Consider the following 20,896-nt stretch of genomic DNA (forward strand, 5'->3'; position numbering starts at 1 on the left):
ATTTATTCTGTAGCTGGTCATTAATTTGAGTCAGGGGCTGGTGGAGGTGGCACATGATGCCCAGGGAAATATTTAACTCATCCCCCCCATAAACGCATCCGCAAACAGGCACAGATTCTAAAGGATCAATAAAGGGGATTTGAGACCAAACCTGCCCACTTCATAACATATTTCCTCCACTTTATTTTTCAGGTCAGCTTCCAAACCAGAACGACAGCAGCTATGTAAACTCGCCTTCAGTTTATCTTCTCCCAGTTACATTGATAAATCCTTTATTTATTGGTAAACCCCCAAACTAAAATACATTTAATGATCAGGATCTTTGCCACTGCAATAGATGATATCAGATGTGAAAATATTTAGCCTTTCTTATGCAAATACACAAGTTACAAATATTCTCCAAAACAAAACAGTCCCTCTGTGTTTAAAGCTGAATATAATGAAACACTATTATTTTAGTTAGTGCTGGGAGTGTTAGAATAGGGAAAAATAAACAGGTCAGTTAAATCACAGTTATATCCTCAGTCAGCGCATTATTGAAATGGAATGGGAAACATTGGAAGACACAAAATGTGACACAAGTGAGGGAGGAAGGAATCTTTGGTAACAGTTTGGTGTTTCGTTTGAGGAAATGAAACTAAATGTGAAGGCTAACACAGACTGGAATGGATCAACCCAGAAGAATGAAGTATCTTTGGACCTGGGAACACACTGGTACGTTCTTGCTAATGACAAGCTGCGAGGAAAGGCTATCTGTCGGCCATGTAGCTGGACAATTGTGTCCAGAATGGAGCATTTGTGAACTCAAGAGTACATTATAAAGTGTAGCTCCAAAAGCAGCAAGCGTTCAACTCGTCAGGACACTGACAAAATACGAAAAATAAAGATCAGCTCGCCTCTCCCTGATCTTGGAAAAGTAACAAATAAAGGTAACCTCAGAAGTGTGTCCAGATTTTGGGAGGGGAGTGGGGGCGATGATGGGAAATCTGGCGCCGGCACATTCCAGATCTCCGCAGTATTATGTAATAGTGAGGAATAAAGCTCTGTTCTTTACGCACACTACCTCTCCAAATTAAATAGGGGCGACAATCAAAGCTAAATAACCGTTAAGCAGGAACTTGACTTTTGCTGTGGAAAATCTTACAAGGAATACATGTCCCAAAATCCAGCCCCTCACACAAACACACACACACGTGCAAACACACCAAAACTGACTAAGTAGGTGCATTTTTCACTGGCACCCCCAGAACAAAGTGTTGTCCACTGTAACTCTGTCAGTAACTACTTTATGCAGACGAGGGTGCTGTTGCACAGTCGAGTCCTCTTCATCCATGTAACACATTTAAACCCCAACACAGTTCTGACGGAAAAAAAAACAAAATCTGGATTGCTATCAGTGGAAGTTCATTTTTGTTTAAAAAAAGGTCCATCTGTTAGAATATTTTGAAAATAAGAGGATTTAAAAAAAACAATCCGCTGTGTCGTCTGGACCAGTCCACAATCACACTGCAACAACAATTCGATTTTTTGACTCAGTCGCAATTTTCTTTCAGCGGAATTTTCTTTCCATTTAAACCCGTTTCCAAACAGAATGACAGGTCCTCGGCTTTGTACGTTCCAACTTTGTTTCAATGTACAAGAGACAACACACACACAAACTGAATACAGCCCCCAAACTGGGAGCATGTCGGCAACAGCCCCAGCATTGGTCACCAGACACGTTTAGAAAATTTTTAGCCAAAACCTAACTCAAAATGAGTCAACGTTAAATGGTATTTTAGATTGCCGCTTTTAACCTGTGAGCCTACAGACAACGTTTGCAGCCAGCACATTGCAAACCTGACAGCACACCGAGATATAATACTTACTTTGTGTGGTGGATGTGTGGTCTAATTCCTGCGGCACCTGTCCGGTTAAACGTGTCCCAAGATTGTGTTTATTTATAAGAGGAGATCAAAGTGATTGGAGACCCCGTTAGCGAGTTCTCTGCTCTGTTTGGATGAGAAATAAGTTGCTCCAAATGGACCACTATCCTGCGAACCATGGGCATCAGTCTCTTCAGCGAGCCACATGTGCTGCTCTCCGATCAGTTGCTGGATGGTGTTTGAGTCGGTACGAGACTGAGTCAGGCGAACACTGTTACTCAGAGAGAGACCAGCGAGAGGCAGAGCGGTGCAGCGCAGGCTGGGTGTACACTGACTGCAAGCGATTAGGCAGAAACGGAGGAGGGGGATGGTTCATTCGACACCCAACACTAGGGGACGGTACATTACACACCCAACACTCGGGGAAAGGTACATGGGGGAAGGTACATCACACACCCAACACTGGGGAGGGTACATTACACACCCAACACTCGGGGAAAGGTACATGGGGGAAAGTACATTACACACCCATCACTGGGGAGGGTACATTTCACACCCAACACTCGGGGAAAGGTACATTATACACACAACACTGGGGGAAAGTACATTACACACCAAACACTGGGGAATGGGTACATTACACACCCAACACTCGGGGAAAGGTACATTACACACCAAACACTGGGGGAGGGTACATTACATGCCCAACACTGGGGAAGAGTACATTACACACTCAACACTGGGGGAGGGTACATTACATACCCAACACCGGGGAGGCTACATTACACAGCCAACGCTGTGGGAGGGTTCGTTATAGACCCAACACTGTGGGAGGGTACATTACACATCCAACACTGTGGGTCAGTACATTACACACCCAACTTTGGGCAGGGCACATAACACACCCAACACTGGAATAGGGTACATTACATACTCCAACACTGGGGAGGCTACATTACACACCCAACATTTGGTGGAGGGTACATTACACACCCAACACAGGGGAGTGTACATTACAAGCCCAATACTGAGGAGGGTACATTATGCACTCACCATAGGGGGAGGGTACACTACACACCCAACACTAAGGACGGTACAGTACACACCCAGCTGGGGTTGAGTATATTACACACCCAACACGCGAGGAGGGTACATTACACACTCAACACTGTGGGAAGGTACATTACACACCAAACACTGGGGGAGTGTACATTACACGCCCAACAATAGGGGAGGCTACATTACACACCCAACACTGGAGGAGCGTACATTACACACCCAACACTGTGGGAGGGTACATTACACACCCAACACTGTGGGAGGGTACAGTACACACTCAACACTCGGGGAGGGTACATTACACAGCCAAAACTGGAGAGGCTACATTACGCACCCAAAACTGGGGAGGCTACATTACACACCCAACACTGGCGGAGGCTATATTATATACCCAACACTGGGGGTGGTAACATTACACACCCAACACAGGGGGAGGGTACATTACACACCCAACACTGGGTAGGATACATTACACACCCAATACTGGGGAGAATACATTACACACCCAACACATGGGAGGGTACATTAAATACGCAAAACTGGGGATGGTACTTTACACACCGAACACTGGGGGAGGGTACATTACACACCCAATACTGGGGAGGCTACATTGCGCACCCAACACTGGCGGAGGCTACATTATATACCCAACACTGGGGGTGGTAACATTACACACCCAACACAGGGGGACGGTACATTACACACCCAACACTGGGGAGGATACATTACGCACCCAACACTGGCGGAGGCTACATTATATACCCAACACTGGGGGTGGTAACATTACACACCCAACACAGGGGGACGGTACATTACACACCCAACACTGGGGAGGATACATTACACACCCAATACTGGGGAGAATACATTACACACCCAACACATGGGAGGGTACATTACACACCCAACACTGTGGGAGGGTAAATTAAACACCCAAAACTGGGGACGCTACTTTACACACCGAACACTGGGGGAGGGTACATTACACACCCAACACTGGGGAGGCTACATTACACATGCAACACTGGGGGAGGCTACATTACATACCCAAGACTGGGGGAAAGTACATTCCACACCCAAAACTGGGGAGGCTACATTACACATCCAACACTGGGAGAGGGTACACTACACACCCAACACTGTGGGGGAGGCTACATTACATACCCAACACTGGGGGTGGGTACATTACACAGCCAAAACTGGAGAGGCTACATTACGCACCCAAAACTGGGGAGGCTACATTACACACCCAACACTGGTGGAGGCTATATTATATACCCAACACTGGGGGTGGTAACATTACACACCCAACACAGGGGGAGGGTACATTACACACCCAACACTGGGTAGGATACATTACACACCCAATACTGGGGAGAATACATTACACACCCAACACATGGGAGGGTACATTAAATACGCAAAACTGGGGATGGTACTTTACACACCGAACACTGGGGGAGGGTACATTACACACCCAATACTGGGGAGGCTACATTGCGCACCCAACACTGGCGGAGGCTACATTATATACCCAACACTGGGGGTGGTAACATTACACACCCAACACAGGGGGACGGTACATTACACACCCAACACTGGGGAGGATACATTACGCACCCAACACTGGCGGAGGCTACATTATATACCCAACACTGGGGGTGGTAACATTACACACCCAACACAGGGGGACGGTACATTACACACCCAACACTGGGGAGGATACATTACACACCCAATACTGGGGAGAATACATTACACACCCAACACATGGGAGGGTACATTACACACCCAACACTGTGGGAGGGTAAATTAAACACCCAAAACTGGGGACGCTACTTTACACACCGAACACTGGGGGAGGGTACATTACACACCCAACACTGGGGAGGCTACATTACACATGCAACACTGGGGGAGGCTACATTACATACCCAAGACTGGGGGAAAGTACATTCCACACCCAAAACTGGGGAGGCTACATTACACATCCAACACTGGGAGAGGGTACACTACACACCCAACACTGTGGGGGAGGCTACATTACATACCCAACACTGGGGGTGGGTACATTACACAGCCAAAACTGGAGAGGCTACATTACGCACCCAAAACTGGGGAGGCTACATTACACACCCTACACTGGCGGAGGCTATATTATATACCCAACACTGGGGGTGGTAACATTACACACCCAACACAGGGGGAGGGTACATTACACACCCAACACTGGGTAGGATACATTACACACCCAATACTGGGGAGAATACATTACACACCCAACACATGGGAGGGTACATTAAATACGCAAAACTGGGGATGCTACTTTACACACCGAACACTGGGGGAGGGTACATTACACACCCAATACTGGGGAGGCTACATTACGCACCCAACACTGGCGGAGGCTACATTATATACCCAACACTGGGGGTGGTAACATTACACACCCAACACAGGGGGACGGTACATTACACACCCAACACTGGGGAGGATACATTACGCACCCAACACTGGCGGAGGCTACATTATATACCCAACACTGGGGGTGGTAACATTACACACCCAACACAGGGGGACGGTACATTACACACCCAACACTGGGGAGGATACATTACACACCCAATACTGGGGAGAATACATTACACACCCAACACATGGGAGGGTACATTACACACCCAACACTGTGGGAGGGTAAATTAAACACCCAAAACTGGGGACGCTACTTTACACACCGAACACTGGGGGAGGGTACATTACACACCCAACACTGGGGAGGCTACATTACACATGCAACACTGGGGGAGGCTACATTACGTACCCAAGACTGGGGGAAAGTACATTCCACACCCAAAACTGGGGAGGCTACATTACACATCCAACACTGGGGGAGGGTACACTACACACCCAACACTGTGGGGGAGGCTACATTACATACCCAACACTGGAGGTGGGTACATTACACACCCAACACTGGGGGAGGCTACATTACACATCCAACACTGGGGGTGGGTACATTACACAGCCAAAACTGGAGAGGCTACATTACACACCAAACACTGGGGCAGGGTACATTACAGACCCAACACTGGGGAGGCTACATTACACACACAACACAGGCAGAGGGTACATTACACACCCAACACAGAGGAGGGTACATTACACAATCAACACCCAGAGAGGGTACGTTACACACCCAACACTGGGGGAGTGCACATTAACACCCAACACTGAACAGGGTACATTACACACCAAAAACTGGGGAGGGTACATTACACACCCAACATTGGGGGAGGCTATATTACACATCCAACACTGGGAAGAGAGTACACTACAAACCAAACACTGGGGAGGCGACATTACACACCCAGCACTGGGGGAGGCTACACTATCATACCCAACACTGGGGGTGGTAAAATTACACACCCAACACTGGGTAAGGGTACATTACACACCCAACACAGAGGAGGGTACATTACACACTCAACACTCAGGGAGGGTACGTTACACACCCAACACTGCGGGAGTGCACATTAACACCCAACACTGAACAGGGTACATTTCACACCCAAAACTGGGGAGGGTACATTACACACCCAACACTGGGGGAGGTTACATTACACACCCAACACTGGGGGAGGGTACATTACACACCCAACACTGGGGAGAGTACAGTACACACTTTCAACACTCGGGGAGGGTATTACACACCCAAAACTAGGGAGGCTACTTTATACAGTGAACGCTGGGGAAGGTCACATTACACGCTCAACACTGGGGAGGCTACATTACGCACGCAAAACTCAGGGAGGATACATTACGCACCCAAAACTGGGGAGGCTACATTACACACGCAACACCGTGGGAGGCTACATTACACATCCAAGATTGGGGGAAAGTACATTACACACCCAAAACTGGGGAGGCTGCATTGCACATCCAACACTGTGGGAGGGTACATTACACAGCCAACACTGTGGGAGGGTACATTACACACCCAACACTGGGGGAGGATACAGTACACACCAAACACTGGGGGAGTGTACATTACACTCCCAACACTAGGGGAGGCTACATTACATACCCAACACTGGGGGTGGGTACATTACACACCCAACACTGTGGGAGGGTACATTACACACCCAACACTGGGGCAGGGTACATTAAACACCCAACAGTGGCGAGGCTACATAACACACCCAACACTGGCGAGGCTACATTACACACCCAACACTGGCGAGGCTACATTACACACCCAACACTTGGAGGAGGATACATTACACACCAAACACTGGGGGAGGGTACATTACACTCCCAACACTAGGGGAGGCTACATTACATACCCAACACTGGGGGTGGGTACATTACACACCCAACACTGTGGGAGGGTACATTACACACCCAACACTGGGGCAGGGTACATTAAACACCCAACAGTGGCGAGGCTACATTACACACCCAACACTGGCGAAGCTATATTACACACCCAACACTTGGAGGAGGATACATTACACACCAAACACTGGGGAGTGTACATTACACACCCAATACTGAGGAGGGTAAATTACGCATTCACCAATGGGGAAGGGTACATTACACACCCAGCACTGGGGTTGAGTACGTCACACACACAACACTCAGGGAGGATACATTATGCACCCAACACTGGGGAGGTTACATTACACACCCAACACTGTGGGAGGGTACATTATACACCTAACACTGGGGAGGCTACATTACATACCCAACACTGGGGAGGCTACATTAGAACGCAACACTCAGGGAGGATACATTACGCACCTAAAACTGGGGAGGTTACATTACACACCCAACACTGGGGGAGGATACATTACACACCAAACACTGGGGGAGGATACATTGCAAACCGAACCCTGGGGGCGGGTACATTACACACCCAACACAGAGGAGGGTACATTACACACTCAACACTCGGGGAGGGTACATTACACACGCAACACTGGGGGAGAGTACATTAACACTGAACAGGGTACATTACACACCCAACACTGGGGGAGGATACATTACACACCAAACACTGGGGGAGGGTACATTACACTCCCAACACTAGGGGAGGCTACATTACATGCCTAACACTGGGGATGGGTACATTACACACCCAACACTGTGGGAGGGTACATTACACACCCAACACTGGGGCAGGGTACATTAAACACCCAACAGTGGCGAGGCTACATTACACACCCAACACTGGCGAGGCTACATTACACACCCAACACTTGGAGGAGGATACATTACACACCAAACACTGGGGGAGGGTACATTACACTCCCAACACTTGGGGAGGCTACATTACATACCCAACACTGGGGGTGGGTACATTACACACCCAACACTGTGGGAGGGTACATTACACACCCAACACTGGGGCAGGGTACATTAAACACCCAACAGTGGCGAGGCTACATTACACACCCAACACTGGCGAGGCTACATTACACACCCAATACTTGGAGGAGGATACATTACACACCAAACACTGGGGAGTGTACATTACACACCCAATACTGAGGAGGGTAAATTACGCATTCACCACTGGGGAAGGGTACATTACACACCTGACACTAAGGAGGGTACAGTACACACCCAGCACTGGGATTGAGTACGTCACACACACAACACTCAGGGAGGATACATTATGCACCCAACACTGGGGAGGTTACATTACACACCCAACACTGTGGGAGGGTACATTACACACCTAACACTGGGGAGGCTACATTACACACCCAACACTGGGGAGGCTACATTAGAACGCAACACTCAGGGAGGATACATTACGCACCTAAAACTGGGGAGGTTACATTACACACCCAACACTGGGGGAGGATACATTGCACACCGAACACTGGGGGAGGGTACATTACACACCCAACACTGGCAGAGGGTACATTACACACCCAACACAGAGGAGGGTACATTACACGCTCAACTCTCGGGGAGGGTACATTACACACGCAACACTGGGGGAGGGTATATTACTCACCCAACACTGGCAGAGGGTACATTACACACCCAAAACTGGGGAGAGTGCATTACACACCCAACACTATGTAACACAGAGGAGGGTACATTACACACCCAAAACTGGCAGAGGGTACATTACACACCCAACACAGAGGAGGGTACATTACACGCTCAACACTCGGGGACGGTACATTACACACACAACACTGGGGGAGAGTACATTAACACCCAACACTGAACAGGATACATTACACACCCAAAACTGGGGAGAGTGCATTACACACCCAACACTATGTAACACAGAGGAGGGTACATTACACACCCAAAACTGGGGAGGGTACATTACACACCCAACACTGGGGGAGGGTACATTCCACACACAATGCTGGGGAAGGCTACATTCCATACGCAACACAGGGGAGGGTACATTACACACCCAACGCTCGGGGAGGGTACATTACACACCCAACACTGGGAGAGGGTACATTATGCACCCAACACTGGGGTAGAGTACATTACACACCTCACACTGGCGAGGCTACATTACACACCCAAATCTGGGTAGGCCACATTATACACCCAATGGTGCGGGAGTGTACATTACACACCCAACACTCTGGGAGGGTGCATTACACACGCAACAATGGGGTGAGTATATTACACATCCAACACTGGGGGAGGGTACATTACACACCCAACACTTGGGGTGGGAACATTACACACTCAAACACTGGGGAGGCTACATTACACACCCAACACTGGGGGAAAGTATATTACACACCCAAATCTGGGGAGGCTACATTACACATTCAATACTGGGGGAGGGTACACTACAAACCCAATACTTTGGAGGTTACATTACGCACCCAACACTGGGGTAAGGTACATTACACATACAGCACTAGGCAGGGGGAATACGTTATACACCCAACACTGTGGGAGGGTACATTACACGCCCAACACTGTGGGAGGGTACACTACACACCTAACACTCTGGGAGGGTACATTACACACCCAACACTGGGGGAGGCTACATTACACACACAACACTAGGGGAGGCTACATTACACACCCAACACTTGGGGATGTTACATTACACACCCAATACTTGGGGAGAGTACATTAACACCCAACAATGGGAAGACAACATTCTATACGCAACACAGGGGAGGGTACATTACACACCAAACAAAGGGGAGGGCACGTTACACATCCAACACTCTGGGAGGCTACATTACACACCCAACACTGGGGGAGTGTACATTACACACCAAACACTCAGGGAGGATACATTACACACCCAAAAGTGGGGAGGCTACATTACACACCCAACACTGGGGAGGATAGATTACACATCCAAGACGTGGGGAGGGTACATTACACACCCAACACTTGGGGAGGGTACATTACACACCCAACACTAGGGCGGCTACATTACGCACCCAACGGTGGGTAGGGTACATTACACACACAGCACTGGGCGGGGGGAGTACGTTATACACCCAACACTGTGGGAGGGTACATTACACACACAACACTGGGGAAGGGTACGTTACGCAGCCAACACTGGGGTATGGTGTATTACACACCCAACACTGAGGTAGGGTACGTTACACAACCAAAAGTGGGGGAAGGTCCATTACACACCCAAAACTGGGGAGGCTGCACTACCCACCCAACACTGGGGGAGGGTACATTACAAACGCAACACTGAAGAGGTTACATTCCAAACCCAACACTGGGGGCAGGTACTTTACACACCCAACACTGGGGCAAAGTACATTCCACACCCAAAACTGGGGAGAGTACAATACACATCCAACACTGGGGGAGGGTACATTACACACCCAACACTAAAGAGGGTACATTCCAAACCGAACACTGGGGAACGGTACTTTACACACCCAACACTGGGGGAAAGTACATTCCACACTCAATACTGGGGAGGGTACAATACACACCCAACACTGGGGGAGAGTACATTACACACCCAACACTGGGGGAAAGTACATTACACACTCAATATTGGGGAGGGTACATTACACACCCAAAATTGAGGGAGGCTGCATTCCATGCCCAACACTGGGGGAGGGCACATTACACACCCAAAACTGGGGAGGGTAGATTACACACCGAACACTGGCGGAAAGTACATTACACACCCAACATTGGGGGTTGCTACATTACACACTCAAACACTGGGGAGGCTACATTACACACCCAACACTGGGAAAGGGTACATTACAGACTCAACATTGGGGAGGCTACATTCCACACCCAACACTGGGGGAAGGTACATTACACACTCAACACTAGGGGAGGGTACATTACGTTCTCAACACTGGGGGAGGGTACATTACACACCCAACACTGGGTTAGGGTACATTACGCACCCAAAACTGGGGGAAGGTTCATTCCACACCCAACACTTGGGGAGGGTACATTACACAACCAACACTGGGGGAGGATACATCACACATCCAACATTGGGGAGGGTACATTACACACCCAACACTGGGGGATCTACATTACTCACCCAACACTGGGGGAGGGTACATTACACACCCAGCACTGGGGGCGGCTACATTACACATCCAACTCTGGGGGAGGCTACATTACACACCCAACACTTGGAGGAGCGTACATTATACACCCAATACTGGGGATTGTAGATTACACACCCAATACTGAGGAGGGTACATTATGCACTCACCACTGGGGGAGGGTACATTAAACATCCAACGCTTGGGAGGGTATAGTACACACCCAGCACTGTGGGAAGATACATTACACACCCAACATTGGGGCAGGTGCATTAACACCCAACACTAGGGAGGCTTCATTACACACCTAGCACTGGGGGAGTATACATTACACACACAACACTGGGGGTGAGCACGTTACATGCCTAGCATTGGGGGAGGGTACGTTACACACCCAATACTAGGGGCGGGTACATTACACACCAAACACTGAAGAAGGTACATTACACACTCAACACTGGGGGAGGGTACATTATGTTCTCAACACTGGGGGAGGGTACTTTACACAACCAACACTCAGGTAGGGTGCATTATGCACCCAAAACTGGGGGAAGGTTCATTCCACACCCAACAGTTGGGGAGGGTACATTACACTCCCAACACTGGGGGAGGCTACATTACACACCCAACACTTGGACGAGGGTATATTATACACACAACACTGGGGGTTGTAGATTACACACCCAATACTGAGGAGGGTACATTAAACACTCACCACTGGGGACGGTACATTACACACCCAACGCTAAGGAGGGTACAGTACACACCCAACACTTGGGTGGAGTACGTTACACACACAGCACTGGGGAGGCTACATTACATATCCAATGCTTGGGAGGGTATATTACACAGCCAACACTGTGGGAGGGTACATTACACACCCAACATTGGGGAGGCTACATTACACACCCAGCACTGGGGGAGGGTACATTACACACCCAACACTGGGGAGGCTACATTACACTTCAAATGCTGGGGAGGGTACATTCCACACCCAACACTGGCGAAGAGTACTTTACACACTCCAACACTGGGGAGGTTACATTACACACCTAATACTGGGGGTGGGTGCATTACATACTCAACACTGGGGAGGGTACATTACTCACCCAACACTGGAGAGGGTACATTACACACACAGGACTGGGGCAGGGTACATTACACATCCAACACTGAGGAGGATACATTATGCACCCAATTTTGGGGGAGGGTACATTACACACCCAACACTGGGGGAGGGTACATTACAAACACAAAACTGGGGAAGAGTACATTACACACCCAACACTGGGGAGGGTACATTACAAATCCAACACTCGGGGAAAGTGCATTGCACACCCAACACTGGGGGAAAGTACATTACACACCCAAAACGGGGAGGGTACATTATACACACAACACTGGGGATTGTAGATTACACACCCAACACTGGGGAGGCTACATTACATATCCAATGCTTGGGAGGGTATATTACACAGCCAACACTGTGGGAGGGTACATTACACACCCAACATTGGAGAGGCTACATTACACACCCAGCACTGGGGGAGGGTACATTACACACCCAACACTGGGGAGGCTACATTACACTTCAAATGCTGGGGAGGGTACATTCCACATCCAACACTGGCGAAGAGTACTTTACACAGTCCAACACTGGGGAGGTTACATTACACACCCAATACTGGGGGTGGGTGCATTACATACTCAACACTGGGGAGGGTACATTACTCACCCAACACTGGAGAGGGTACATTACACACACAGGACTGGGGGAGGGTACATTACACATCCAACACTGAGGAGGATACATTATGCACCCAATTCTGGGGGAGGGTACATTACACACCTAACACTGGGGGAGGGTTCATTACAAACACAAAACTGGGGAAGAGTACATTACACACCCAACACTGGGGAGGGTACATTACAAATCCAAAACTCGGGGAAAGTGCATTGCACACCCAACACTGGGGGAAAGTACATTACACACCCAAAACGGGGAGGGTACATTATACACACAACACTGGGGATTGTAGATTACACACCCAACACTGGTGGAAAGTACATTCCACACCCAACACTGGGGAGAGTACAATACACATCCAACACTGGGGGAAGGTACATTACACACCCAACACTAAAGAGGGTACATTGCAAACCCAACACTGGGGAACGGTACTTTACACACCCAACACTGGGGGAAAGTACATTCCACACTCAACACTGGGGAGGGTACAATACACACCCAACACTGGGGGAGAGTACATTACACACCCAACACTGGGGGAAAGTACATTACACACTCAACATTGGGGAGGGTACATTACACACCCAAAATTGAGGGAGGCTGCATTCCATGCCCAACACTGGGAGAGGGCGCATTACACACCCAAAACTGGGGAGGCTACATTACACACCCAACACTGGGAAAGGGTACATTACAGACTCAACATTGGGGAGGCTACATTCCACACCCAACACTGGGGGAAGGTACATTACACACCCAACACTGGGGGTGGGTACATTACACACTCAACACTAGGGGAGGGTACATTACGTTCTCAACACTGGGGGAGGGTACATTACACACCCAACACTGGGGTAGGGTACATTACGCACCCAAAAACTGGGGGAAGGTTCATTCCACACCCAACACTTGGGGAGGGTACATTACACAACCAACACTGGGGGATCTACATTACTCACCCAACACTGGGGGAGGGTACATTACACACCCAGCACTGGGGGAGGGTACATTACACATCCAACTCTGGGGGAGGCTACATTACACACCCAACACTTGGAGGAGCGTACATTATACACCCAATACTGGGGATTGTAGATTACACACCCAATACTGAGGAGAGTACATTATGCACTCATCACTGGGGGAGGGTACATTACACATCCAACACTGTGGGTCAGTACATTACACACCCAACTTTGGGCAGGGCACATAACACACCCAACACTGGAATAGGGTACATTACATACTCCAACACTGGGGAGGCTACATTACACACCCAACATTTGGTGGAGGGTACATTACACACCCAACACAGGGGAGTGTACATTACAAGCCCAATACTGAGGAGGGTACATTATGCACTCACCATAGGGGGAGGGTACACTACACACCCAACACTAAGGACGGTACAGTACACACCCAGCTGGGGTTGAGTATATTACGCACTCCACACGCGAGGAGGGTACATTACACACCAAACACTGGGGAGGGTACATTACACACTCAACACCGTGGGAAGGTACATTACACACCAAACACTGGGGGAGTGTACATTACACGCCCAACAATAGGGGAGGCTACATTACAAACCCAACTCTGGGGAGGGTACAGTACACTCTCAACACTCGGGGAGGGTACATTACACAGCCAAAACTGGAGAGGCTACATTACGCACCCAAAACTGGGGAGGCTACATTACACACCCAACACTGGCGGAGGCTATATTATATACCCAACACTGGGGGTGGTAACATTACACACCCAACACAGGGGGAGGGTACATTACACACCCAACACTGGGGAGGATACATTACACACCCAATACTGGGGAGAATACATTACACACCCAACACATGGGAGGGTACATTAAATACGCAAAACTGTGGGAGGGTAAATTAAACACCAAAAACTGGGGACGCTACTTTACACACCGAACACTGGGGGAGGGTACATTACACACCCAACACTGGGGAGGCTACATTACACATGCAACACTGGGGGAGGCTACATTACATACCCAAGACTGGGGGAAAGTACATTCCACACCCAAAACTGGGGAGGCTACATTACACATCCAACACTGGGGGAGGGTACACTACACACCCAACACTGTGGGGGAGGCTACATTACATACCCAACACTGGGGGTGGGTACATTACACACTCAACACTGGGGGAGGCTACATTACACATCCAACACTGGGGGTGGGTACATTACACAGCCAAAACTGGAGAGGCTACATTACACATCAAACACTGGGGCAGGGTACATTACAGACCCAACACTGGGGAGGCTACATTACACACCCAACACAGGCAGAGGGTACATTACACACCCAACACAGAGGAGGGTACATTACACACTCAACACCCAGAGAGGGTACGTTACACACCCAACACTGGGGGAGTGCACATTAACACCCAACACTGAACAGGGTACATTTCACACCCAAAACTGGGGAGGGTACATTACACACCCAACACGGGGGGAGGTTACATTACACACCAAACACTGGGGGAGGGTACATTACACTCCCAACACTAGGGGAGGCTACATTACATACCCAACACTGGGGGTGGGTACATTGCACACCCAACACTAGGGGAGGCTACATTACATACCCAACACTGGGGGTGGGTACATTACACACCCAACACTGTGGGAGGGTACATTACACACCCAACACTGGGGCAGGGTACATTAAACACCCAACAGTGGCGAGGCTACATTACACACCCAATACTGAGGAGGGTAAATTACGCATTCACCAATGGGGAAGGGTACATTACACACCCAGCACTGGGGTTGAGTACGTCACACACACAACACTCAGGGAGGAAACATTATGCACCCAAAACTGGGGAGGTTACATTACACACCCAACACTGTGGGAGGGTACATTACACACCTAACACTGGGGAGGCTACATTACATACCCAACACTGGGGAGGCTACATTAGAACGCAACACTCAGGGAGGATACATTACGCACCTAAAACTGGGGAGGTTACATTACACACCCAACACTGGGGGAGGATACATTGCAAACCGAACCCTGGGGGAGGGTACATTACACACCCAACACTGGCAGAGGGTACATTACACACCCAACACAGAGGAGGGTACATTACACGCTCAACACTCGGGGAGGATACATTACACACGCAACACTGGGGGAGAGTACATTAACACCCAACACTGAACAGGGTACATTACACACCCAAAACTGGGGGAGGATACATTACACACCAAACACTGGCAGAGGGTACATTACACACCCAACACAGAGGAGGGTACATTACACGCTCAACACTCGGGGACGGTACATTACACACACAACACTGGGGGAGAGTACATTAACACCCAACACTGAACAGGATACATTACACACCCAAAACTGGGGAGAGTGCATTACACACCCAACACTATGTAACACAGAGGAGGGTACATTACACACCCAAAACTGGGGAGGGTACATTACACACCCAACACTGGGGGAGGGTACATTCCACACACAATGCTGGGGAAGGCTACATTCCATACGCAACACAGGGGAGGGTACATTACACACCCAACGCTCGGGGAGGGTACATTACACACCCAACACTGGGAGAGGGTACATTATGCACCCAACACTGGGGTAGAGTACATTACACACCCAAATCTGGGTAGGCCACATTATACACCCAATGGTGCGGGAGTGTACATTACACACCCAACACTCTGGGAGGGTGCATTACACACGCAACAATGGGGTGAGTATATTACACATCCAACACTGGGGGAGGGTACATTACACACCCAACACTTGGGGTGGGAACATTACACACTCAAACACTGGGGAGGCTACATTACACACCCAACACTGGGGGAAAGTATATTACACACCCAAATCTGGGGAGGCAACATTACACATTCAATACTGGGGGAGGGTACACTACAAACCCAATATTTTGGAGGTTACATTACGCACCCAACACTGGGGTAAGGTACATTACACATACAGCACTAGGCGGGGGGAATACATTATACACCCAACACTGTGGGAGGGTACATTACACACCCAACACTGTGGGAGGGTACACTACACACCTAACACTCTGGGAGGGTACATTACACACCCAACACTGGGGGAGGCTACATTACACACACAACACTAGGGGAGGCTACATTACACACCCAACACTTGGGGAGGTTACATTACACACCCAATACTTGGGGAGAGTACATTAACACCAAACAATGGGAAGACAACATTCTATACGCAACACAGGGGAGGGTACATTACACACCAAACAAAGGGGAGGGCACGTTACACATCCAACACTCTGGGAGGCTACATTACACACCCAACACTGGGGAGGATAGATTACACATCCAAGACGTGGGGAGGGTACATTACACACCCAACACTCGGGGAGGGTACATTACACACCCAACACTAGGGCGGCTACATTACGCACCCAACGGTGGGTAGGGTACATTACACACACAGCACTGGGCGGGGGGAGTACGTTATACACCCAACACTGTGGGAGGGTACATTACACACACAACACTGGGGAAGGGTACGTTACGCAGCCAACACTGGGGTATGGTGTATTACACACCCAACACTGAGGTAGGGTACGTTACACACCCAAAACTGGGGGAAGGTCCATTACACACCCAAAACTGGGGAGGCTGCACTACCCACCCAACACTGGGGGAGGGTACATTACAAACGCAACACTGAAGAGGTTACATTCCAAACCCAACACTGGGGGCGGGTACTTTACACACCCAACACTGGGGGAAAGTACATTCCACACCCAACACTGGGGAGAGTACAATACACATCCAACACTGGGGGAGGGTACATTACACACCCAACACTAAAGAGGGTACATTCCAAACCCAACACTGGGGAACGGTACTTTACACACCCAACGCTGGGGGAAAGTACATTCCACACTCAACACTGGGGAGGGTACAATACACACCCAACACTGGGGGAGAGTACATTACACACCCAACACTGGGGGAAAGTACATTACACACTCAACATTGGGGAGGGTACATTACACACCCAAAATTGAGGGAGGCTGCATTCCATGCCCAACACTGGGGGAGGGCACATTACACACCCAAAACTGGGGAGGGTAGATTACACACCGAACACTGGCGGAAAATACATTACACACCCAACATTGGGGGTGGCTACATTACACACTCAAACACTGGGGAGGCTACATTACACACCCAACACTGGGAAAGGGTACATTACAGACTCAACATTGGGGAGGCTACATTCCACACCCAACACTGGGGGAAGGTACATTACACACTCAACACTAGGGCAGGGTACATTACGTTCTCAACACTGGGGGAGGGTACATTACACACCCAACACTGGGGTAGGGTACATTACGCACCCAAAACTGGGGGAAGGTTCATTCCACACCCAACACTTGGGGAGGGTACATTACACACCCAACACTGGGGGATCTACATTACTCACCCAACACTGGGGGAGGGTACATTACACACCCAGCACTGGGGGCGGCTACATTACACATCCAACTCTGGGGGAGGCTACATTACACACTCAACACTTGGAGGAGCGTACATTATACACCCAATACTGGGGATTGTAGATTACACACCCAATACTGAGGAGGGTACATTATGCACTCACCACTGGGGGAGGGTACATTACACATCCAACGCTTGGGAGGGTATAGTACACACCCAGCACTGTGGGAAGATACATTACACACCCAACATTGGGGCAGGTGCATTAACACCCAACACTAGGGAGGCTTCATTACACACCTAGCACTGGGGGAGTATACATTTCACACACAACACTGGGGGTGAGCACGTTACATGCCTAGCACTGGGGGAGGGTACGTTACACACCCAATACTAGGGGTAGGTACATTACACACCAAACACTGAAGAAGGTACATTATACACTCAACACTGGGGGAGGGTACATTATGTTCTCAACACTGGGGGGGGGTAATTTACACAACCAACACTCAGGTAGGGTGCATTATGCACCCAAACCTGGGGGAAGGTTCATTCCACACCCAACAGTTGGGGAGGGTACATTACACTCCCAACACTGGGGGAGGCTACATTACACACCCAACACTTGGACGAGGGTATATTATACACACAACACTGGGGGTTGTAGATTACACACCCAATACTGAGGAGGGTACATTAAACACTCACCACTGGGGGATGGTACATTACACACCCAACGCTAAGGAGGGTACAGTACACACCCAACACTTGGGTGGAGTACGTTACACACACAGCACTGGGGAGGCTACATTACATATCCAATGCTTGGGAGGGTATATTACACAGCCAACACTGTGGGAGGGTACATTACACATCCAACATTGGAGAGGCTACATTACACACCCAGCACTGGGGGAGGGTACATTACACACCCAACACTGGGGAGGCTACATTACACTTCAAATGCTGGGGAGGGTAGATTACACACCGAACACTGGCGGAAAGTACATTACACACCCAACATTGGGGGTGGCTACATTACACACTCAAACACTGGGGAGGCTACATTACACACCCAACACTGGGAAAGGGTACATTACAGACTCAACATTGGGGAGGCTACATTCCACACCCAACACTGGGGGAAGGTACATTACACACTCAACACTAGGGGAGGGTACATTACGTTCTCAATACTGGGGGAGGGTACATTACACACCCAACACTGGGGTAGGGTACATTACGCACCCAAAACTGGGGGAAGGTTCATTCCACACCCAACACTTGGGGAGGGTACATTACACAACCAACACTGGGGGAGGATACATCACACATCCAACATTGGGGAGGGTACATTACACACCCAACACTGGGGGATCTACATTACTCACCCAACACTGGGGGAGGGTACATTACACACCCAGCACTGGGGGCGGCTACAGTACACATCCAACTCTGGGGGAGGCTACATTACACACCCAACACTTGGAGGAGCGTACATTATACACCCAATACTGGGGATTGTAGATTACACACCCAATACTGAGGAGGGTACATTATGCACTCACCACTGGGGGAGGGTACATTACACATCCAACGCTTGGGAGGGTATAGTACACACCCAGCACTGTGGGAAGATACATTACACACCCAACATTGGGGCAGGTGCATTAACACCCAACACTAGGGAGGCTTCATTACACACCTAGCACTGGGGGAGTATACATTACACACACAACACTGGGGGTGAGCACATTACATGCCTAGCACTGGGGGAGGGTACGTTACACACCCAATACTAGGGGTGGGTACATTACACACCAAACACTGAAGAAGGTACATTACACACTCAACACTGGGGGAGGGTACATTACGTTCTCAACACTGGGGGAGGGTACTTTACACAACCAACACTCAGGTAGGGTGCATTATGCACCCAAAACTGGGGGAAGGTTCATTCCACACCCAACAGTTGGGGAGGGTACATTACACTCCCAACACTGGGGGAGGCTACATTACACACCCAACACTTGGACGAGGGTATATTATACACACAACACTGGCGGTTGTAGATTACACACCCAATACTGAGGAGGGTACATTAAACACTCACCACTGGGGGATGGTACATTATACACCCAACGCTAAGGAGGGTACAG

At 49.4% G+C, this 20,896-nt stretch overlaps 1 protein-coding gene across 2 annotated transcripts in view; it reads right to left on the reverse strand.

Annotated features, from left to right (window-relative positions):
- LOC122558854 (caM kinase-like vesicle-associated protein) overlaps positions 1 to 2,183 on the reverse strand; it is a 155,839-nt gene extending 153,656 nt beyond the window's left edge. Inside the window, exon 1 of one of the 2 annotated variants that reach the window (XM_043707701.2) lies at positions 1,869 to 2,183. The gene's annotated coding sequence lies outside the window, so the exon portion shown is untranslated. The remainder of the gene's footprint in view (positions 1 to 1,868) is intronic. The other variant, XM_043707702.2, reaches the window with a different exon arrangement.
- Positions 2,184 to 20,896: the final 18,713 nt, after the last annotated feature.

Source organism: Chiloscyllium plagiosum, unplaced genomic scaffold (assembly GCF_037043375.1).
Source record: "Chiloscyllium plagiosum isolate Xiang-an unplaced genomic scaffold, Cpla_swu_hap1 HiC_scaffold_14, whole genome shotgun sequence".
Classification (NCBI taxonomy): Eukaryota; Metazoa; Chordata; class Chondrichthyes; order Orectolobiformes; family Hemiscylliidae; genus Chiloscyllium; species Chiloscyllium plagiosum.